This window comes from Cyprinus carpio, chromosome B23, assembly GCF_018340385.1.
Source record: "Cyprinus carpio isolate SPL01 chromosome B23, ASM1834038v1, whole genome shotgun sequence".
Classification (NCBI taxonomy): domain Eukaryota; kingdom Metazoa; phylum Chordata; class Actinopteri; order Cypriniformes; family Cyprinidae; genus Cyprinus; species Cyprinus carpio.
In genome coordinates this window covers 14258571-14282813 of record NC_056619.1, presented here as the reverse complement: position 1 = coordinate 14282813, position 24243 = coordinate 14258571, and the positions used below count along the sequence as shown (strand labels likewise).

Sequence of the window (24243 nt, the reverse complement as noted above, 5' to 3'; positions counted from 1 at the left end):
TTCATATGAGTCACCCACTTCTGTGTTGATAAGAATCCAGGAGAGATGGAGATGTCCTGCCCTCTGCTCAAACTCTTGTCTCTCGCCCCCTCTTGTCGTTCTCTCCTCCCTAACAGTGCACAGTATGACAGACGAGTAAACACAGATGCTGAGCAGCAAACTAGAGGAGACCGTTTCATCAGCGATGACAGTCCTGCCTGCTGCAGGAATCAAACAAACAGCACAGGCAACTAACTTGGCTGTAATAAACTGACAGGGAGAAGAATGGAGAGGAAACAGTGTAATGGACATACTGAAGGGAGTCAATGCCTGCAGATATTATGCTGCTTATGCAAGTTTAGGAATAAGGTTAAAAAACAAAAAAAAAACAAAAAAACGCAGGAACCTCGTAACAACTGACAACAAATTGCTTCTCCACCATTTACAAGTTATAGAACAGCACTTCCGAGTTTCAAAATAAATAAAATAACATGAATTCTATAATCCAGAAGTTGTTAATGCAGTTGATCACCAACCTTTCAACAGCATATAAAATCAAATCAGTCTAACATTACCTAGAAAAATGTTACTGAGATACAAGACTACACAAGTTTTGGAGGTGTTAATGGACTCAGACTCCAAAATGTCATGTTTTGAGCATTATTATGAATCAAATTCGGACGTAGTTTTTGACAAAAATGCTATTTTCTCAGCTTTTTATTCAAAATGTTTAGATGGAACTTAACAACATTACCAACATAAAGACAGTCTCTTTTATATTCACTATATTCACTGTTTACATATTCCTATAACAAAGTAATCAAAATGCTGGGGGTGGCTGGCAACTTAAAACTAATACTTTGGCGGCAAATAATTTTCAGTTCCTTTAACAGCAGTGCATTTGTTCACACAGAACTACAACAGCATCTTTAACTCCTGATTAACTACTAAATATAAATGCAATCCGATTTCTGAAAAGATGACTCTAAGTCAGGTTCTGAATCAAAAACACCTGTGAATCAGTGAAACAATATGACTCACTGAATCACAAGTCATTACATTTGTAATGTATGACTCAATAAGAATCGAGAATTGTTACTGTGTTTTATGTCTTTTACTGACTCTTACAATTTTTTTAAATATATAAAAATATTTACCATTTTACTATTTACTATATTTTACAATTTATCATATTTTTATAACATAATAAAATATGTAATAATAATAGACTTTTATTATGTGATATAAATTTTAAGTTTAATAAGGAAAACATTTTCCAAAATGAAGTGAATTAATTTAATAATGAATGAATATTGAATTTATTTTGCTTTATGCTGCAAGAAATGTGTTCAGTTTAATTCTGATTTGTCAAAATCGGAAATTCTCTCATATTTTTTTCTTCCTCAGAAACACTAAAAAAAAAAAAAATCATTAATGGAATCAAAGCCAGAATTGCTAACTTCAGCACAATCCCCATGTTTATTTAGGAAGCAGAATCACTGCACCTATTACTTACACAGATACTGCGGTTTGTCCCGCCCAGGATGCCGTGTCACCAGGGCGCCTATAGACACCTCGCCACGTCCTGTCCAATAGAGTCACAGCCAATTAATTACCTTCTCTTCTTAATATCTCTGATTAAGATAAAGAGATAAATAAATGCATCAATCTCCGAACCCCAAGAGGATCCTCGGCTGAGCGACGTTGTGACAGCTGAAAGGCTTCGCCACCCCCCCAGTGCTACAGATGTGACACTGTGTGTAAAGGAAGGGGGCAGGGCACATGCTCAGAAAAGAAGGCAGCTTTTTGTTCGGAGCCCACACAGCTGTCACTAGCAGAGTCCGGTTCAGTCACATTCAGTCGTGTATGCTAGCATCTCACCACCCACCCTGAACAAACACACACACACACACAGACACAAATGTAATTCAAACACAGAGGTTAGACAGGACGACCACTGCCCCTCGGGGATCTGCTGCATTCATGACCACATGACGTGGGCAGCCACACTGAGATAAAAAAAAGGCGGAAGGGGTCAATGCACCTGGTCAAACTCTGTTTTTTCCACTGCTCCATTTGGCAAAAAACACATCAGAATCAATTACGTCCGTTCACCTCTAAAGCCAGCTAATCCACTTGTGTGCCATAAGCTTCCATGTAAATCCAGTTTTATACTGCGTAGCCCATGCCCCCATTAATCACTGCTGGCATGGTCAGAAACGGGCCGCTCTGAAGGGACAGCCTGCGAAATATCAGAGTGGAAGAGGTCGCAGTTAAGGCTGCTGACACTATTGTGGAAAAGGCAAAACGAAAGCAAATGGCAAAAAGCCTTTTATTAGCATTGCAACAACAGCTTATGAACTCGAGATCATGCAGGATAATTATTATACACAGTAATTTGGTCGAGTGGGAAGCGTGTTTGTTGCAAGCTTAATTTTTTTGCCATGTAAAACAAGCCAAAATGCATTTATTATACTTGCAAGTAATTGTTTAAATGCCAAGCTACAGAAAATTGTTTAAAATGAGGGGTCGCGTTAAATGACTGGCCTAACGCTATTAATAAAAAAAAAAAAAGCTTTTTATGCATTCTCCTACATTTAGATTCCAAAAAATTTCAAGGTTAAAACTTTCCAGGGATCAAAAGCATTTAAATTCTCCTGTTAAAAATGTTACTGTAACTAAAATCATCTTGTGGCTATAATACTGAGCATTTTTGGATTGGATTTACAGATTGGCTCCATTTATTTTCATTGTAAGTGCCTTTGTGTACATTTTACTCTTTTTAAAGGAGAGTCAAAATGATTTTTTTCAATCATCAGTTGAGTTTAACTTGTATTGTAATGTTTTCTTTGTCCATACAATGGAAGTCAATGATAACCAAATCCTTCTTTAAAATATCTTCTTTTGTGCTCCACAAAAAAAAAAAAATAATAATCATATGGGTTGGAACAACTCAAGGGTGAGTACATTTTCTTTCTTGGGTGAACCATCCCTTTAAACACAATTAATAGTGTTAGGTGCACAAAAAATTATTTGACACAGAATGCATGTCTATTTTACATGTAAACCAATTACTCACAATAACATCACATCATACCACCGCTCCTGAATCAGCGCGGCGAGATTTGAAAGTTAAACAGCACGAGTCAGTGGCAGACACAGACATGCATTAATAAATGATAAAATAGCTGCTTTAATCCCCTTGTTCAGAGCCAAGTACTTTTTCCTCATCAGCGAGTGTGATATTTACACAGAAACTGGAGCGTACTCCTGAGACGAACCGGGAGAGAGATGTACATTCCCTGTTTGCTCAGGTTTTAGCAATCTGCTCCCTTATAAAGAGGTGAAACTGCTTATTTGTTACCGTCGCAGCCTGCCGTGAGCTTATCATTTTCTTTCACACTAGCTTTTCTCTTCCCCTTCCTCATTCTCTCTCTCTCAGTGACAGATGTAGACACCACCGTTGACCTAAATCACTCTTTTCCAGCACATTAACCTCGAAGCCTGTCCAAACACCTCGAAGAAACACAACACCTCCGCTGCTGCCGCCACCATTTTAAACAGAGCCCCGTCTCTCACCTGCGCTAATTGTTAAAATGTCCTCTCATTACACGTGGGTGGCTGATGATGGAGGCTGCCAACACTGCTACTGAACGCAAAATGAAACTGTGATAGACCGAATTAATTGATTAAATGAGAAGAAAAAACAGTGTCAATCAAACCCCAGAGAGAAACAGCAGGAGTGGGACAGGCGAAACGGCAAAGATACAATCCAGCTCGGGCGCTTCTCAGCCCGGATCAATACGATTTGAATTTTTTAAAGCTCTGTTTATGAAATGCAATAATCTCTCATTAAAAATGCAGGCGGCACGTGTGAGCGCGGCTGGCGTAAATGATTCATGGTTTGATATAATGGGCTTCTCTAGGTGAGGCTGCACTGCAGCGCTGGACAACGTGTTAAAAAATAAACCATCTGACGGATGAAAGCGGCTCGGTGCAAATGCAGGGACACACAGGTGCAACATTTGCCTCACTTAATGGAACAAAACATCACATATTTCTTTCCTCTTCCTGTTTTTTTATTAAACACCAGGACACCCCAGATCTCTCAGTGTGAAACACTAACCGCACAGACTACCCAAGCTCATCTAATGCCAGATGATTTACTATCTCTCCTTCAGACACCATTTTTCCCGATTTCCTCCATCCTCTCGTTCGGTCCCTCCCTCCCTCGCTCGTTCATTCTCTCCGCAGCGTGGCTCCCTGTGAGAAAATGAAGAGATTAAGGCTGTAGCATGTGCCTGACTTTGATTTAGGGGAAACTGGCTAATCATAACATAGACAGTTTAGTGCAATCTTGCATAATGAAACGCTCCGCACTAACCACCTAATGCATACTAATTTGAAACAATCCACTCCTGGGACTGGCAAAGCATGAAGGGACCGGCCTGAGAGAAGCGAGACGCTCATCAACACTAACAGCCAGGGACGTCGACGACACACACACACACACACACACATACAAACAAACAGCTTTTTTTGGCCTTGGACTACAAGCACGGATTCGCTGCAGAGGGGCGTGTGAATGCTCGGAGGCAGACTTGAATGGAAAGGTCAAGCATCATTATCAAACAACTAAATAAACAGCACTGCAGCTGTTGGGTGGTAACGGCACGGCTGCCGATGCTGTGCTTCCGTCCACTGAAATCCTCTATCTTTATCCTTCTCTCCGGCTCAGACATCACATTAGGACCTCCACATCCACCAATTATCATTAACAACACAATGCTTTATAGCTCCTCTTCTACCTAGTCTCAGGGATAACGCTATGCTGGCATTCTTCGGTTCAGAGTGCATTAATATTAACTGCGGCCACATCGACTGTGAAAGCACAGAGGGAATCTGGAATTAACACAGCAGCGAGCAGGAGGTTAGGTTATGCATCCATTATAAGGGTCAATGACATGATGTTCATGAAGTCACGATGTAGAAACAAACAGGAAATGATATCATAGAGAGAAGCCTTTCAGACACTCATGACTCCCTTAAAAGAGCTTTTAAAATATCAGATTATTTGACCTTTTTATGACAAGGCAAGGTTTGTTCAGGTTCTTTTAGGGCTTACCATTTATGAATTATTAATTCATGAGATATATATATGTGTGTGTGTGTGTGTGTGTACATATGTGTAATTATTTATTTAATCAAGTAAAACCAGTAATATTGTGAAAAGTTTTTACAATTTCAAATAACCACTTTCTATTTTAATGTATTTTACAATGACTTTTCAGAAATCATTCTAATATACTAGTTTGGTGCAAACGATAATAAAAACCATTTCTTATTATAAAATTGTTGAAAATGCCTGTGCTGGTTAATTTTGAGGAAACCATTCAAAAGAACATTTATTTTTGAAAAACTCTTTTGTAACATTGTAAATGTCTAGACTGCCGCGTTTGTTTAATTCAGTGCGTCCTTGCTGAATACAAGTATTCATTTTCTTTTTTCTCAAAACCAAAGTGAATGCTAGAAGTACATTTCCAGAAAATCTTGGCAAGTTTTTAACAAGATTTTTCCTTTTTTATGGTGGACACTCTTATTTGTCATTGACCCATAAACTAAGTGTTGGGAATTGACTACACCTAATCTTGAAGTTAATTACCTTCAGTCAAGGCCAACAGCCTCAGCGTCCAGCGTCCTCAGAAAACCACTGTGTGTGTGAGATTGAGTGCAAAGAAAGGCCACAGCACCAATAAAACTGTGCTCTTAAAAACCATCAGAGGAATTAATAGCTTGGCCTTATTTCCACTCTCAGCTTTCATCCCTGCCGAACATATTCAATATTCTCTCACCACGATGTTTTAAACAGTGAAAGTGTTTCCTTTCTCTGACGTGGTCTAATCATTTCTCAAGGAGAGGTGTAGCATCTCAGAAACACATTACGAGTTTAGTCACCTTTTAGTCAGAGTATTCACATCCGTCAGGAGAGTTGTGCGGCAGCAGGCATGTGTACTTGACAGCTATATCGCTCTCCTTGCCCTCTCCTCTTCTTCCTCTCACTCCATTCTCTCTTTTTATCAGTGGCTGAGAGAGAACTGACAGCATATTTAACATTGCAGTTTTGCAGCGCATTTGTGCTCCTCTGGCCGATTTCCCTTCAGACTCATCAATGCCGCATTACCAAGTCAAATCAGGTGGTGCTGCAGCGCTCGCCTCACACCAACACAAAACAGCCAGCACCGCGAGCATCACCGTCACAGCCTGGGAGAGAATATAAAACACCCTGCTCTCACGGCTCGCCCCTCCGTCGCTCTCATTTCTCTTTGCAGCCTGAGATTATAATCTCACAGGCCAACTCTTACCCTGTTACTGTTTCTCATTTCAGGAGTCCAATACAATTAAAGGCATGCCCATCGTTTCCAACCATTTCTAACTTTTCGCTGACACAATGTTTGGAATCTTCTCATTTACTTGATCTATAAAATAAACTGGCTACTACTTCCTAAAAATAATAAACAAAATGAATTCATTCCATAAAATTCAAACATTTCAAACAGAAGCTACATTGTTGTTATATGACTTCATCACTGTCAGTTGTCTGTTTAATTTATCAAGTGGTGTCCTTCATAATGGAATTAAAAATGGTTATTTTTAGTGTTGCAATTTAGCGGAGTGATGATTTAGTGATTAATTGTAAACGGCCCCTAAATCTACCATTAACAAATTGGCAAAAAGGCTGTTAATGATATAAACATTAAAAAAAAAAAACATATCAATTACACAACAACAATATAAGCTAAAGTCTATAAGCTAAGTGTTTGTGTATATATATATATCCTGTAAAATTATGCATATATATTTGAATTATTTATTTATTATATATATTATCTCATATATATATAAATAAATTTTAATATACAAATATGCATTTTTATATATACCATTTTGCATTTTTATATATATAAAGATGGATGTGTAGATGTGTTGATAGACAGGCAGGCAGGCAGACAGACAGACAGACAGACAGATAGATAGATAGATAGATATGCATACTCTGAACAATATAGTACCATATAGTATACATAATAATAATAAGAGAAGTATGGCAGTATGTTTTTCTAAACATTTCCATTTCTCTCTCCTCCTCTCCATTTCTCGCTCATGACCATCCTTCTATCGGAGGAAAGGTCACACTCACTGCCCCCTTTCATCATTCTTATCGCCACGCTGCCATTTACAAGGCAGACAAGCTCTCCTCTGGCACAAGCTCAAGAAGGTAGGTTAGAAGGGACAATGAAAGAAAACTGCCATTTATTTCCCCCTGTTTTTTTGTTGTTGTTTCCACGGCTGCAGAGGCAAGACATAATGCTCTTGGGAGGAGGAAGAGAGAAAGAGAGAGATTGTATGTGCGAGTGAGAGGAAGCATTGTGTATTGTTTACTCTGTAATTCACAGCGCATGGCGTTGATTAGCAGAGCAGACTGCGACACTGAGCCTTGGTGAGGCACTGAAGGAATAATGCTGTTCCACAACTATCTCTCTCCCTCTCTATCTTTTTTACTCTAGGGCACACTGTGGAGTGACTGATGGCTGCAATGTGGAAAAAAGCTGCCTGGGTGAGGAGTGAAATTTAAACTGCTGCTGTCAGGAGCATTATTTGGCTTTTATTACGACGTGCTGCTCCGGTTGCCTGAGACAAGCCCGTCTCTACGTGAGGCAAACGAGGCAATGGCGCCTCACCTCCCTTTTATTAATTCATGTTTGCAATGAGCTCGTACGTGATAATTACTGACAGAAAGCCCGCTTTGTGTACTGACAGCCGACACAGAGGTGAGAGATGAGAGCACAAACAAACTCTTTAAACGGATGGACATCTTATAATATCACAGTGCTCAGCTTAGAACCAACATATAATGCTATAACACAGAAGTGTTTTTAGTTTGTCCACTGTATTAATCTGTTTACAAATGCATGAAAATGCAATTCATGCACTGTGATACAGCTGTAATGATATAATACAACAACAAAAAAAAGTGGAAATATATCACAGAGAGGACCACATTACAGGGTGTCAAGGTCTTTAAATCTCTTAAAATGCCAGATAATTTGCCCTTTTATGTTAAAGAAATGTAAAATAAATAAATAAATAAGTAATAATGATATATATATATATATTATATATATATATATATATATATATATATATATATATATATATATATATATATATATTTTATTATTATTATTATTATTTTTTTTTTTTTACTTGAACAAATATTGCCTTGTCAATAAAAGCTCAAATTATCTTGCATTTTTCAGTGACTTTTTTTTTAAAGTCTCCTATGCTCACCAAGACTGCATTTATTTGAACAAAAATACAGTAAAAACAGTAATATTGTGAAATATTATTATTATTATTATATTATTATTAATTTAAAATAACTGTTTTATATATATAAACCTAATTTAAAATATATTAAAATAAAACCTAAATAAAATAAAATTAAAATAACTTAAATCTTATTTTTTTCAGCAGCATTTGTTTTTATATCAAATTAAAATAAATAAATAAAACCCTATTCTTTATCGTGGACACTCTTGTCACTGACCTGCCTACATGGGTGTTAAACACATTCGACTTATAACACACACACAAAAAAAAAAACCATCATAAATCTCAACAGCAGATTAGTAGTACTTTAAAGCATTTCCAAGAGGATTTCTTTTTTTGAGCAATAAACTGATTGTACAAGAGAATACACAGGCCTCCTGCTGCTCAGTGTAGATGAATGAGACTGAGAGAAATTTAATTCCCCACTAATTAGCATTCTGCTCAGAGGAGCATGTGGTCTCTCTGTGGGTTACACCCAGGTCAGGTGACAGTGGGCGACTCGGCAGCAGCCGCCGGGTTGGCAGTAGCAAACGCTCTCAGGGGAAAGTAAGTGGCAGAGCCCCTCTTCTGCTCTCCAGTCTGTCTGTCCCCTAGAGCTACTTCAGTCTTTCACAAAACAAAGAGCAATGCTGGTAGTGGGGAGGTGCTGGGCTCATCTCCTCCTCCACAGGCTGATAAAAACAGGATTACAGGTAAATACCAGGAGAAGAGGCAGGCTGGAAACACAGGGTCTAAAGCGCTTCTCCAAAAGCCAGGAACAACAGCCCCCCGGAAATAAATGCCACTCCGTGGCGAAGCGCAAACATACGACCCCTGTGTAATTTGCTTTAGAAGTGAGAAATGATTGCCTGTGACTAGACAATAATTAATCTCGCCACTGAGAAGGGAAAAAAAGGTTACGGAGCTGCTTCAATTACGAGACGATTCCGCCTCTGCTAACAGACGAGGCTGGATTCAAAGAACACTTGCGATGACAAAAAGGAGAGACAACTCCAGTGTCATCAGAAATAGGCAGCGATGTGGGAAATCAATGGCGAGATCAATCGCGCGCCTGCCTCCCTCTCTAAAACAGCGGGGGAATGGAGCACTTTACATAAGCACTGATAACCATCAGGGAGGCAGGCTTCAGCTCACTGATTTACTGCAACGGACCCCCGAGACACCTTCAGGTGGCAGAGCGGCTCTCTTTTGCTATCACTGTAACCTTCTCAAACACATCTTCAAAGACACACAGTCAGGGGGAAAAAGCATCATATACTCTGTTTAAGCTATAAGGTTTGAGAAGTTGTGTTACGTGATTAATAAAGTCAACAAATGTGTTGTTAGGCAGAATGTGCAGCGTTTACTAGGTTTGTACACCACCTAGTCGATTAGTAAAAACACTATTCTGGTCTCACCTTAAGAGGATAGTTCACCCAAAAATGAAATTCTTCCACCAGTAACTAACCTTCAGGTTGTTCCAAACCTTATTTGTTATATTTGTTCCAAATACTCTGAATTTTTTTAATGAAACATAAGAGATTCAGTCCATTCACCAAAAACTTTGATGCTTCAAAAAGTTAATAAAAACATCATAAAACAAATGGGTAATGGACTTATAATGGACTTTTCAAATTGTGTATGTTCAAGTGGTGTATCATGTACAAGTTGTGATATCATATATATATATGAAAAGTTCAGATGTAAAAGCCTCTAAGTGTCATGTGAAATTTTCTTCTAAAATGAGCATTTTTCTCAGGTTCAAGTTCAGTAATTTCACTTTAATGGCAATGAATAGGTTCTTTTCATAAAGTGAAATAACTGAACATAAACATAAAACACAAAATGGTTTTCTAATGTGTTAAGAAGTATATCCAAAGCTACAGTTTAGCTAAATATTTCACAGTCAATTCAAATTAAAATGTTAAGTATATGGCTACATATAAATGATTATTTGAATGGTTTTGCAATGTAGATAATCATAAAATAAGTAATAACACGATAACTATAGTGATACTACATGTTTTTGTAGACAAGGCTGATGATGCAACCCTCATTTTTATATAATATGTAACAATATGTTCAATCTCTCTATCAAGAGAACCTTGACCTAAAAAGGTTGAAGGCCTCTGTGCTAAACAATAGTTCCTGACATTGTGAAAAGCAACAGAATATTATTCTTCTGATTCTGTGCAGTTACACAGTAGCTAGATGAAAAGTGTTTAGCTTCAGCAGTTACAATATTACGTATGGTTGGACTGCTGACCAATGAGCATCCAGGGCCGGGATCACTTATTTAAATATGCATAAGAGATAATCAGAGATGGAAAAACAATTAGAAGGTCGATGGTAGAGAATGTGCAGTAGCAGTCTGTGCTGGGTTTGTGTCTTCATTAGAGAACAAGTAGCAGTATCTGAAAACACGCCGGGTGTTTTCGGCCGATCGGTTAATTAGGATTTTTGCTGCTTCGTTTTGCATGAGAGAGGCGGGAAGTAGAAGGTTGATTGCCTTTTATTATCAGTCTAGCAGCTTCAGCGCTCCCTCCTTCTTTATTGCAGATCGTACAGATGTGGAGCGTCTCGGCAAAAACATCAATTCCAATAATTACAAGAAAGTGCAAGTGAGAGCACAAGCCATCGCTCATCTGCGCTCACCCGCAGCCGTTTGTACGGTGATGTTCCCCTTGATGACAGCATGTGACGGGAGCGTTTAAAAAGCCCACAGGAACACGCACGTCGTTCTTCTAATTGGAGGATGAATGGAGGAAGAGAGCTGCTCTCCAAGTAAAGAGGAATACTGTAATATCCGCAATAAGCAAAAGGGAGGTGGGTAAACACGATAAGAGGGCCCTTAAGAGTTTGTTGTGAAAAATAAAGCTAAAAATGCACACTGTCAATGTAATGTGTGAACGTAACACCTCTGAGCAAAGTGTGCATCTGTCTGAACGGAGAATTACTCGCTTAACAGTTCGATTTGGCAGAAGTTCAAATTACACGCCCTAGAAATCAAAGCAGACAAAATACTTGGCTTAATAGCTTTGCTTCACCTTGCCACATTTGGAAAAGAAACATCCGTGTAAAGCCAAAAATGCTGAAAAAAAACAATGATGAAATCATAAGCCAATCAAGGTGTTCATGCAATAATAATCCACAGCTTAACAGAAGGAAAACTGATATGAAGAGCGTGTCAGCCTGTCGATCCACACAGATATTTTACATTCCTACAGGTCCCAAATGGTCACTGATATACAGAAAATTAATTCCAGCTCTTTTTCCTACACAGTAACTCAGCACCAATTCCCTACTACATCCACAGACAATGTTACAGTTTTATAAATCTTTATTATTATTTTTTTTTTTTTTTTTTTTACATTTAACAAAAACCTAATTAGTATTAGTATTAGAGTAGGGATATATACTAGCCTTCTTTCCTCTAACTAGCAAAAATGTCACTACAAGCTCTTGGACACCCTAAAGATGTATGAGTGCTGGCTGAACTAACCCCTGACTCGTTTCCACTTATTACTGAGGCTAATACTGCCATTTGAATAAAATCAATACTTCTGTTGGCTTAGACTTTAAAGCATTTCTCGTCTAATTTCTCCCGTTAATGTTTTTTTCATGAGGCGGTGCCCCATGACACTTTTGTGCCGTGTGAAATCCCTGGAGCATCCAATAAAAAGGTGGGTGTCGAATTAGCCCGTCACCGCACTCAAAACAACCACTGTCGCCACTTACACTCTTCCATTATATGAAGAAATATTAGGTCGTCTATCTCAAGCACTAAATTTTGAGTAGACACCATCAATTTTATAGCTTTTCGGTATAATAAAAACAGATAGAAGTGCTAGCTCACTGTGAAAATGGAACAACGCCTGAAATCATTACAGGCGCTCAAAGCAGTGGATGATTTTAAAATCAATCCATTTGCAATGTGCGTATTTATTTGCCATTTCAAAGAGAGCCTCATCTGCCCAGTCCAATCAAAGCCCCTCAATGCAAATGATGCAAAGAGAGAAGAAAAGAGCATACGGGCTGGCACAGAACGAGAGAGCGAGAGCTCCAGGGTAACGCTTCAATGATAAAAGAGAGAAAATCTTGTTTTGATAAGTGAATTACTGGCCTTCACTACATTTTCCTGCATTCCCGAACCAGTGGGTTCATTAAATGCATTGATATATCTGTCAACCTTATCCAAGTGCTCAGGACGGAAAAATGCAGTCACCTTTGCAGGGCTGAATCTCTCAACAGCTCGAGGCAACAGATTTATTACAAATTGATCCATTAGATAGCGCTGCCGTGGTTTATTGTTTATGCTGTTCCCCTCTCCCTGCTTGTCTTTGCCACAATAGCAGAATGTAATAAAGAGGAAAACTACAGGTGCGAACCTATCGTCATGCACCACTCTACAGCAAACCAGAGCGAAGAAGAGTATCTGAGTAAAAGGGAAAAAAGAGGTGCTGTCTAACAGACACCAATATGCTGTAAGCGGTCGTGCTGTGAAGAGGAAGTGGTCGTGGTGCAAGGGCAAATGAAGGGCGGAGGAGAGGAGAGTCTTAGAGGCACTCTCTGATGAGTCAGGACTGATTAGAGAGCACAAAGAGAGCAGACCACCCCCTCCCTTTCTCAAGCACATAATTCACACCTTCAGATCCTCACATATTCCCTATTAAAACATCAAACGGGACTCTGCGTTGTGCGGGCGCTGCAGTAAAAATACAGCACTGGTGTGCCAGAATAAATGACTATACGACCTGCTTTATGACCGAGTCATGAACAATGCCAGGCTCAGCGTCTGACGGTGGCCTCTCCTGATTTGAAGATTAAGCGATGGCTAAGAAAAGCATTAAAGCAGATAGAAAGGAAGAAACATAGAGGCCTATAATGTTACAGCGATGATCTCCACTGGACTGATATGACCTGGACATGCAGTTGCACATATATCGTTTTCATCCATTACTGCTTATGGGAGCAGTCGATTGTGTATACAGCCTGACTCAATAGTGTAAGGAGGAGGTCAGCCACATACATAACTGATGAATATTGATTATCTTTACCTTGAGGTGTCTGGGTGGAAACATAAACAAAGGGTGAGCCCACCATCTATATGTGCTGAAAAAGGTACAGGAAAAGGTTCAAGCAGACAGTATTTTCAGGGCTATATGTAAAATCTTTATATTTATATATAATATAATTTGTACACAAGTGTTTACATAAAAAATGCTAAATCCTTATGCTGAGCCCTGATTTTGCTGATAGCTATAGAACATTCAATTTTTCTTCTTTTTTATTTGCTATATTCTTCACTTGATATAATGTTTTTATTTCACATTTCACAAATCTAAAACCAATAACTATTCTAGGGTTGACATGATTCAGATGCTTCTCACAAACTAAATTTCATTAAAATGAACTATTCTAGGGTTGACATGATTCAGATGCTTCTGCCTTGCTTAACAAGCTGTAACTATTCTAGGGTTGACATGATTCAGATGCTTCTGCCTTGCTTAACAAGCTGGTTCAATATTTAAAAGCGCTGGTTAATGGGCCAGCAGGGTTATATGGAATGTTACTGAAAGGCACATGTCAAACACAGTGCAGAAGCCTGGGCTGTCCTCCCCCGGCCCGTGCTAATGCATCGCAGAAAATTGTATGGCTTTGCTAATACATCCTCTCCTCTCCGCCTCTCTCATTCCTCACACTAATGCACTTACAAATGGACAAAGCAGACTAGAAACAGACTCAGAGTGTCAAGGAAAACGGTGAATGTCTACATCCGTGTGGGGGTGTGTGTATATGCGTTCCCCATAACTGTAACCTGAAAACACTGGCATTAGCAAAAGATAGTACCATACTACAGGCACTACTCGGCACATGTAGAAACGAGGCAATAAAAGCTGCTATTACTTTTTAAAACTGTTTTCTATTTATATATCATTTAAAAACATAATTTATTCCTGTGATTTAAAAAGTTGACTTTTAAGCAGCCATTACTTCAGTGTCACATGATCATTCTAATATGCTGATTTGTATTTTGTATGCAGAGACATTGTTTGTGTGCAGTGTTCACTCCATGTCACGTCATTACAGCAGCCAATCTTTTACCTAATCAGCAGTGTGTCTCTTCAGTCAGCAGGGACGAGGCAACATGGCTCCGTTCTTTTACAAGATGCCATCTTATTTTCCACCCTCTCTACTGACAGCAGACAGGCAGCCAAGTGGTTCACTATTAAAACAAAAACACCAGTTTGTTAATAGCTCCCCGCACCCCTTCCTGCTCTGGGGATACGTCATGGAAGCCTATAGTAAGCCTTTAGTACTTTCATTTCCCAACATCTGCTTTGGCTTTGCTTTAAAATCATGAATGTCTCTCCCCCCTTCCACAGTTCCACAGGATGACTCTCATAGCACACTTCTGTCTGATCTGGGAGGACATCTTGGAGCAATCTGGAGAAGGGTCCCATAATTCTTGAGCATGTTACATTAAGCTGTTCACTGGCAGGAAGTTCCATCAGCAGCCCTGATGGTGTCTGGTCACAGTTACATGGTGAAATACAGCCACGGTATAACACACTCGGCATTACAAAGGCAAATGTCACTGCTTGACTGCTTTTGACTCTTGACCCTTTTTATGCCATTATAACCTGCTGACTTAAACTATAAGCTTTTCATAACTGTGTGAATACTAAAAGGAACTGGCCTGTTATCCATCAATCCATTTAAGGGATAATGAACAGACAGATGGTCGCTATCACAAAAAAAAAAAAAAATTGATGGGGAGATCAGGACCCCAATGTGTAGTAGAGGGATAGTGTATCACCCTAAAGGAGTTTATTATGCAATAATGACGAGGTGAATTCATATTATTCCAATTATTAGATGGCTATTTACAAAATAAATGAATAGTGGATATAAAATAAATTCCAACTCAAAAAAGCACATATCTTTCATTATCCAACTTGTAAATTACCTTAAAACATCTTTAAAACCATGGAAAGCCAATCACAATATTTTCTATTATTATTAATAGCAGTAATATTTATTATTATTGATAAAATAAAATAAAATAAAATAAAATAAAATAAAATAAAATAAAATAAAATAAAATAAAATGGTACTGCCGCAATGTATTTATGGATATTTGAGGTAATGCACATTAAAGGGATTAGTTCACCCAAAATTGAAAATTGTCTGTGGTTGTCTATGAAGGGTCAGAAAGCTCTCGGGTTTCATCAAAAATATCTTAATTTGTGTTCAGATGATGAACAAAGGTGTTACGTGTTTGGAATGGCAAGAGGGTGAGTAATTCATCACAGAATTTTAATTTTTGGGCAAACTATCCCTTTCTTTTGAATTATTAAATGAACACATTGCTTTCTCCCTTATTTTTTATTACATTGCCTCTTATCCAGCTGTCTTTGCATTTCCTAGTAGTTCTTCTGATCTGTTTCCATTGTATTGCTTTAACAGAAACTCTTAAGTATTCCAGAGAGCCATGTAATAAAGATACATAACATCTCCACTCACTGACTGTGCAATGATCAAATATCTATTCCAATTGCAGAAATGATTAGGCTACAAAAAAAGTATCTGAAGCTACACAGTTTGCAGCACAACCTCAGCATATCTTACTGCTTGTTTTTCTCCCTTCTTAGACGCTACAAGAAAACTGATGTACAATACATTTGCATGACTCTCTTCAAAACTGTCAAGAAACACAAGGAAATCAGCCCTGCTCAAGACACACAGACCCTCTCGGTGTCAGGGAGGAAGAAAGGAGGCCTGTCTCATTTCTGCCAGGCTGCCCTGAGTGTCAGCCTAATATCTTAAAACAACAGATGCAGAAAGCACTGCTGCAGTCAGCCAATTACCCGCTTTTGGCATTTGTGCTACACACACACACACACACACACAACACCAGAAAACATCTTTTGAGAAGAATGAAAGAGCTGGATTGTTATGCGTGCTGTCAGTGTGTGTTGTCAGACTGTTAAATTTAATGAGTACACAGAATTTGAATGGCCCATCAAGAGCTCTTCGGAAGGAGCATGACAGCATTGTCCAGGGCATCAGATCTTTCAAGGAGGAATCATGGATTTCCAACAAACAAGGGTGATTTGCAGTCACGCTGTCTTTGCAAATCAAAGCAGACCTTACAGTTGAACAACAGACGCGTAAAGAATGACCTACTTGGCTATACAGATGGCAGCCATCAGTTACACACTATAAAGAAGAGGCACGATTAATGACCAGCAAGGTAAGAGGTAAATTAACCAGATGACACCTCTTTAGACCAGAGACGAGATAATCTAGAAACTAACTTTCACCTCAATGCCCTAAAGTAATGATCCGGGTTCAGTTAATGCTAGTCTAAAGCATTTGTAGCTTAATGTTGATCACCACAATAAATAATTTCAACTCGTTCCTCATCAAAAAAATCGGGGGAAAAATGGAAACAAATTGAAAGGGAATGGATTTAAAAGCAGAAATCTGAAGCTTATACATTTATAGAAGCTTGCATTAAATCTTCTGTTAAAACTTTGAGCTGCAAAGCTGTTTAAATTATAGTTTTTACAGTCATTCCAAGGATTTAGAGTTTGACAAAGTTGCAAAGTACAACTTTACACAAAAAATACAGCATGTGTTTTTTTTCCATGCTGAAATCATTAACATATTGATTTCACACCTCCATTTACACCAAGAATGAAAACTATAACAATAACGTCTACTACATCAATGTATGATATCAATCTGTTTATTATAAGCATAAACTGCAGTTTTGTCATCTGCCACTTTATATGTTTAATCTCTTAAGATCAGGATTCTTATCGGCTCTTGGTTGTTTTTATTATTCACCATCTGGAAAAAAATTATTTAAAGTGAAACCTACGTTATCGTTCCTCAGTGCTATATATTGTTATATTATATGAACTCTGCTTTTCTTTTAAATTTAAAATGATTTTTAAAACATTAGCTTTATTGTAATCGTACTTGGCATGAATGGGCCTTAAGTGATTTAGATACTTGCTGTAAACACAAATATTCTCAATTAAACTATTCCTTTAACTGCTAATGAGACTACTTTCGTGTCTTCGCATAATTTAAAGAATAGGTACCTGGGAGAAAAATCTACCTTATTCGCCTCCCTTTCTTCTAGCACCAAATGTCATGGCACTATAACACATTTCCAAGTCTGTGCTAAGCCACACGCCGAGGCGGTCAACTATGACACAAATCAAGGCTTGGATCAAAAGGAACAGTGTGTCAATGTGATGGAGCATTATGTAAATGCTGCCTCTCCCTGCCTAAATATTGACAAATCAGCTCGGAGAAGCGAGGCAGCGAGAGCACACCAGCATCCACATGGGATCTCCCCTCCAGTCGCCTGACTGACAATTCATAGGAAATGTCTTCCATTTACAACCCATTATTTACTGCTCTCCCCATGATTGCTTCACACTGGCCCTGGCAGCAGCTGCCCCAAATTGCCCTCTTGGGTGGATTCTGAGCACACTCTTGCTCAAAAGATGGATTCACGCCATGCCAAAAACGCTAACCAGATTACTTCTGTTGTCACCGATTCCCCGATTGCTGCCTCTATCCTAAAAGTGTACGAGAATCTAGGATTGTGCGAGACAGCTTGACTGATGTGGATAATACAGGGAGGCACAAGTGTACGCAGCAGGCTACCTCTCACTTTGGCGGTGATGTTCAGCATTAAACTATACTAATAAAAGAGAATTAAGGCACATTCACACCAAGAAAATGACTATATAAGATAACTATAATGATTATTATATTACCTTCCACACCAACGGACCTTAACGTTCTGTTTCTTACAAGCGTGTGATGCAGTTATGTCTACTGCTGCTGTAAATTCTTGAGTTCTTTAAAGGAATAGTTAACCCAAATATGCACATTTGATGCAAATTTACTCACCTTCAGGCCGTCCAAGATGTAGATGAGTTTGTTTCTTCACTGAAACAGATTTGTAGAAACTTAGCATTGCATCCCTTGCTCAATAATGGATCTTCTGCAGTGAATGGGTGCCGTCAGAATGAGAGTTCAAATGACTGATAATTGATAAATAATCTGATAAGTAATCTAAACAAAGCCAAAATAACAGTCCATAATATCACTTCATCCAGTTAAATAAAAAAAAAGACAGCTTTTTACTTCACAAGACAATAATTGGTGGACTGGAGTCACATGGATAACTTGTGGATTATTGTGATGTTTTTATCAGCTGTTTGGACTCTTATTCTAATGGCACCCATTTACTGCAGAGGATTCACTGTAAGTGATTAATTCTCCAAATCTGTTGCAGTGAAGAAACAAACTCAACTACATTTCGGATGGCCTGAGGGTGAGTACATGTTCAGTTCATTTTCATTTTCCTTTAAAACCTTGTAGTTATAGTTATCGTCCATGGTGTAAAAGAGCCCAGCGATGTGACTGTCAAGCTATTTATCCTCAAAACCCCTCTCTTCTGTTAAAATGCAAGAGCGACTCAACACAGTCATGAATCTTCTTCAAATATGAAAACGTCAGGCACTGTGTTCGGGAAACAAGATTCAAAAGGCGGGATGTGGCTGAGTTGAGTGCTGCTTTTGCGACGAGAAGGATGTGCTGTGCTTTAACCTGTTTTCAAAAGCTGAGCCAGATCTATACGTACAGCAAATACAATAGGCCCTCGCCTTTAGGGGTGAAAAATGAGCACAGCTGTGAGTCAGTGTGACACTGATTTTGTTCAACAGTTTACATAGCTGCTCTGTGATACCCTTGAGAGTACTCTCATGCCCTATGGCCAGCAGAGAATGATTACTAATAGCTTTCTCCTACACTGTTAAGACTCCCACACACTCTTTTTGTAGCATGACTCTGAAATAACAAGATCATCAGAGAATAGCAAATTGAGAGTTATTCTAGCTGCTTCAAAGTCTCTGACAACTATGTGCACAAATACAGCAGCAACAAACAAGAACCTGTGGTCATGTCAGTGTAATAGATTCTTCATTAATAGACATCATGTGGGTCTAAGTGTTTTGTTAAATGGGTGACATCAGCTCTGAGGTCTGTGCACGACCAAATGCTCATGTGATAATCCCAGCCTGTTTGATTGTCTTTTACTTTCTTTCAGCCTGCTAGATAAGCACATAACCCGAGGCAGATGGTGCTGAAAATCATTGTTAAGGGGCAACCATAAAGCTAAGCCATTGTGCTTAAGATAAGTCTATTTGTGAGGAGAACGTCACTTAATGTCGCAAGTCTACAAAATAATTAAATTGGCAACTACGGCTCAATCACATCTGTAGAGCAAAACCACACAGTATCACTACAAACAACAGTTCAGATGACAACCAAGGCCCAGTCAGACAAATAGTTCTGATTTTCACTGGCCACACAACAAATTAATCTCCAATTTTCATTTTTAGCTATGTATTTTTGTATTTACATGAAATAATACATTACAATACATATATATATATATAGGCATTTTAATAATAATATATTAATTATAACATATATATTACATAAAATAAAAGTATTTATAATAATAATAATAATAATAATAGATTTTGCATTACATAAAGAAACTACTGTACATTATTCAGCTAGAATATAAATCCTTTGATTCATAGACACACTTTTGCAGGAAAACAATAATATACAATGAAAACAATGTTTTACAGCACTGTTTTGATGCTTTTAAGACTAGCACAGGTCATTTTTGCAATTTCAGCAAAGCTTTGTCTGTTAGCCAGGCAGAAAACATTATCTTAGTGACAATATAGCAGAAATTGTACAACACTGAAAACAAAAAATTTGAGTTTGCCAAGTTTGTACGAGCTCAGAGGATGTAAATTCATTTGCAACAGAGGACTGGTCCAAAAGGGCAAGTGACTGTTCTGTAAACTGGCTTGAAACATTCTCACACTGGCCTTGGTCCAGAGGGCCATTCCTTATTGAGCCCTGACAATCAGAAAAAAAGCCATGTATACTAACAACTCAAGAAACATGAAATAACAGTTTTACACATCAAATCATTTTAGCAAAACAGAACAGCTTGGCTGAGTAGTGTATGAGGGATTATCTAACGCACTGAAGAAAAATGACCACAAAAACACACTTCTGCCTCCTCCAATCACAAGCTGTTAAGAGTGCCATTTGGTCTAAGTGCAACACAGTAGCAGGTGGCTGTACAATTCAGCCTGTGTTTACTGCATGCTGAATGGACAAGCAAACAATGCCACAATTATGATCTTATTCAGTATATTTCCAATTAAGTGTGACTAGCCGGCTCTAGTTCTACATCTTAGAATGACAAATCTTTATAACTGTGCCACACTTCACCTGAATCGAATTACATGGAGGAAACTATCCTGATGAAAACCAGTTGCATCTATTAAAACCATTTGTTATTTTTCAAGGGCAAGAAAGCATAAGTGCAGTTCACAACCCGGGCCTCACACTTGATTAATTAACTGGTTTATTGATTGCCCATGTGTAAGCTAAACAATTTAACATTTAAATGCCATCCAGCGTAATCAGGCTACACAACTTACAAAGCAGTATCACACATTTTACATTAAACAGTATCACACACAAACATTTTTATGGTTACTAACTTTCTTACTCCTTTGGAACAAAACTACTGAAGCAAAGAAGCTTGTTTTATACACCATATGGATTTATAGTAATGCAAACAATATTGTGTAAATCTTGTTTATAGTGTCAACTCTCATTTTTATGTATTCATTTTATATGTTGTAGACTTTGAGTGCTGCGCAGTTTTAACTGTCTGGATGCTAATTAAAGGAACGGTTCCCCCAAAAAATTTAATTTGCTGAAAATTTACTCAGCTTCAGGCCATCCAAGATGTAGATGAGTTTGTTTCTTCATTAAAACAGAAATATTTCTCACCAGTGGGTCCTGTGATGTGAATAAGTGCATTAGAATGAGAGTTTAGACAAAAGTTGATAAAAAAAAACATCACAATAATCTACAAGTAATCCACATTACCACTCCAGTCCTTAAATTAATATCTTGCCAAGCAAAAAGCTGTGTGTTTGTAATAAATAAACAAACTCATCATTGCAGTATTTTAACTTCAAACTGTTGCTTCTGGCTAAAATATCAGTCCATAACACACATAACAAAACTATTTCCAGATGAAATTGTCTCCATCCTCTCTTGTTAAAACATCTTAATTATGTATTTGTTTCTTACAAATGTGCAGCTTTTCCCTTTTTAATGATGGACTGGAGTCATGTGAATTAGGCAATTTATGGATTATAGTGATGTTTTTATCAGCTGTTTGAACTCTCATTCTGACGGCACCCATCCACTGCAGAGGTTTCATTGGTGAGCAAAAGATGCAAGGCTAAATTTCTCCAAATCTGTTCCAGTAAAGGAACAAACTTATCTACATCCCAGATGGCCTGAGGGTGAGTACATTTTCAGCGAAATTTCATTTTTGGATTATTCTCTTAAGCCAGTATCTATCAAATCATCTACACATTGTTTTTGCAAACATACAAAGTAACAGTGACAACACATAATAGAAATGCAATCAGTGTCAACCACCTGTTTACATCTTCACGCTCGGTCTACTTCATTTGTGTTTTCATCTATTCATCTCTTTTCAATCACCCTAAACGAAAAATGTAATTTTAAAAGCTGTTTCGATAGCCAGTTCGAGCAACAAACTACACATACAAATGCCCATCTGAACCTTCATGTCAACCTCTATAAAAACAGTGGATTGATCTTCCAAAGCACAACTCTGACAAGCCAGACACTGAACAAACATGGTGTGTAAACACGGTCACCTGACCTCTCAGGACACTTTGACAATAAAACTATGTGGTCAAGTAAGCGGGCTTGATTTAGAAATCTCAAGACAGGGAGACTGATTCTTCTGGGAACCTCACAAGCTTGCAATGACATTATCTTAGCAGACCAACATAATTAGGGTCAGAGCAATTAAAAACTGCACAGTGAAGGAGAAGCGTGCGTGATTGTGCAGGCGCACAAGTTGCCAACAAAGCGCTCGTGACTCGGGTGCAACAAATAATAAAACACGAGCCAGACAAGACTATCAGGTTCAGTCTCATCCAAACTCTCCAAGAACCCTTCTGACCGGGTCTACTGTCCTTGCGATGACTCAATCATGTCGCGGTGTTATGTTTATATCAGCCCGTGAATAAAAGAGAGGTGTATCTTTGTCAAACACTATGATCGTTGGCACACACACACTGATGAGGAGGATGAGGATGATGATGATGCTAGCCTGCTAGCTAATGTCTCCTGTATTAATAAAGCATAACACCTCCTCAACGGCAGCTCACAGCGGCTGTGATTAAAACACGGAGCTAATTACAACGGCCATAAGCTAACCAGATCATCTTCCGTACACCCGAGAAGACGGTCAAAGGCGGAACTTACCTGAAGTCCTTCTCTACAACATCAGAGATTTTGTGTTTTGAGATGTTGTAACTGAGCAGCGGCTGTTAGCGGATAAGAGTCAAGTGCCGCTTCAAGTGTTTTGGAGTTGTTTTACACCCCTGGCACACCGATATTAATGATATGGCTGTCACTGTCAAATCAATATTTATGGTGGTAAGGAGTGTTGGTAACGGGTCAGTGTTGGGACACAGTGTTGTTTCTCTCTCTCTCTCTCTCTCTCTCTCTCTCTCTCTCTCTATCTCTCTCTCCCTCTCTCTCTCTCTTCTGTAAGAAAGAAACCCCCACCTCGCTTGAAAGCCGCTCTTCCTGCGAGAAGAATAATGTGCGCGTGAAAACGCTCTGCCTACTTTCCAGTGTCGCGCGCTGCGATAGGCTGAACGCGAGCAGAGCGTAAGACGCGGACCAATCAGGTTGGTCATTTTGTGATTTAAAAACGCGCGTGTGTATGTGTGTGTGTGTGTGTGAGTGGTTTTGTGTGTAGGACTGTCGAAACAGTGCTGGTGGATGGTAGTGAGGGGAATTTTGGTTCATAGAAGAGATTCGAATTTTTAAGTGTTTTAAATTGTATTTATTCTCTTATTTTAATCATTTCTAAGCATGCACCAGAAGTCTATGACCGTCGCTCTGCTTTTTAAGCTTCTCACGCATGAGCACCCATTTGTGCTGTGGAACTGATGTTGTTGTTGTTTTTAACTCTTTTTTTATTATTATTATGAGTGAGCCAGGATTAATTTGCTATAAATTATTTATGTCATTGTTTATTTAATGTCTACAAATCTGATAGCTTTAAGCATACTGTTCCAACAAATGCAAAAAAATACAAATTGTCTCACATCCCAGCAGGCACACATCATAAAACATTTATTTGATATTTGGTTAAATTTCGGATGCGACGTCAGGTGCTCAGAATTCAATGTCTAATGTCAATGTTAATTTGATGTCCAATACCAACATCATCTGACATTGATATTTGTTGTTTTTAGGTTGTGTAACCAAAATCCAACGTTAAGTCAACGTCAAATTGATGTCAAATACCGATTTTCATTAGGTGCGTGCCAAATCGCGATCTTATGTACTTATGTAAATGCGTTCAAATTTGAAAATTCCAAAAACAAAAAGTGCACTTTAAATACCCGGATGATGCACTTAAAACCGATTTCGGAGAGGCCTCTAATGCAGTATAATGGTTTAATGATCTACAACACAATAGAACGAGTTTTGGTGATAAATAAACAACTATTTAATTACTGTAATAAGCAGTACAAGCTAGAAATAACATCAAAATGTTAGTCAGAAATATACATTATTTACACTCAAACTGACCACCAAAAGGTGCGTCCCAAATCACGTACTTATGCACTATTTCTTGACGTTTTTTAGTATGAATAGTGTGAGGAAAAGCGTTCACACTGAAAATTCCAAAAA

The 24243-nt window shown here is 38.4% G+C and overlaps 1 protein-coding gene across 3 annotated transcripts in view; it reads right to left on the bottom strand.

Moving 5' to 3' along the window:
- LOC109084630 (arginine-glutamic acid dipeptide repeats protein-like) overlaps window positions 1-23050 on the bottom strand; it is a 150753-nt gene extending 127703 nt beyond the window's left edge. For 2 of the 3 annotated variants that reach the window (XM_042751390.1, XM_042751392.1), the window contains exon 1: window positions 22798-23050. The gene's annotated coding sequence lies outside the window, so the exon portion shown is untranslated. Of the gene's footprint in view, window positions 1-14454; window positions 14576-22797 lie in introns of all 3 variants that reach the window. The other variant, XM_042751393.1, reaches the window with a different exon arrangement.
- Between the last annotated feature and the right edge of the window lie 1193 nt (window positions 23051-24243).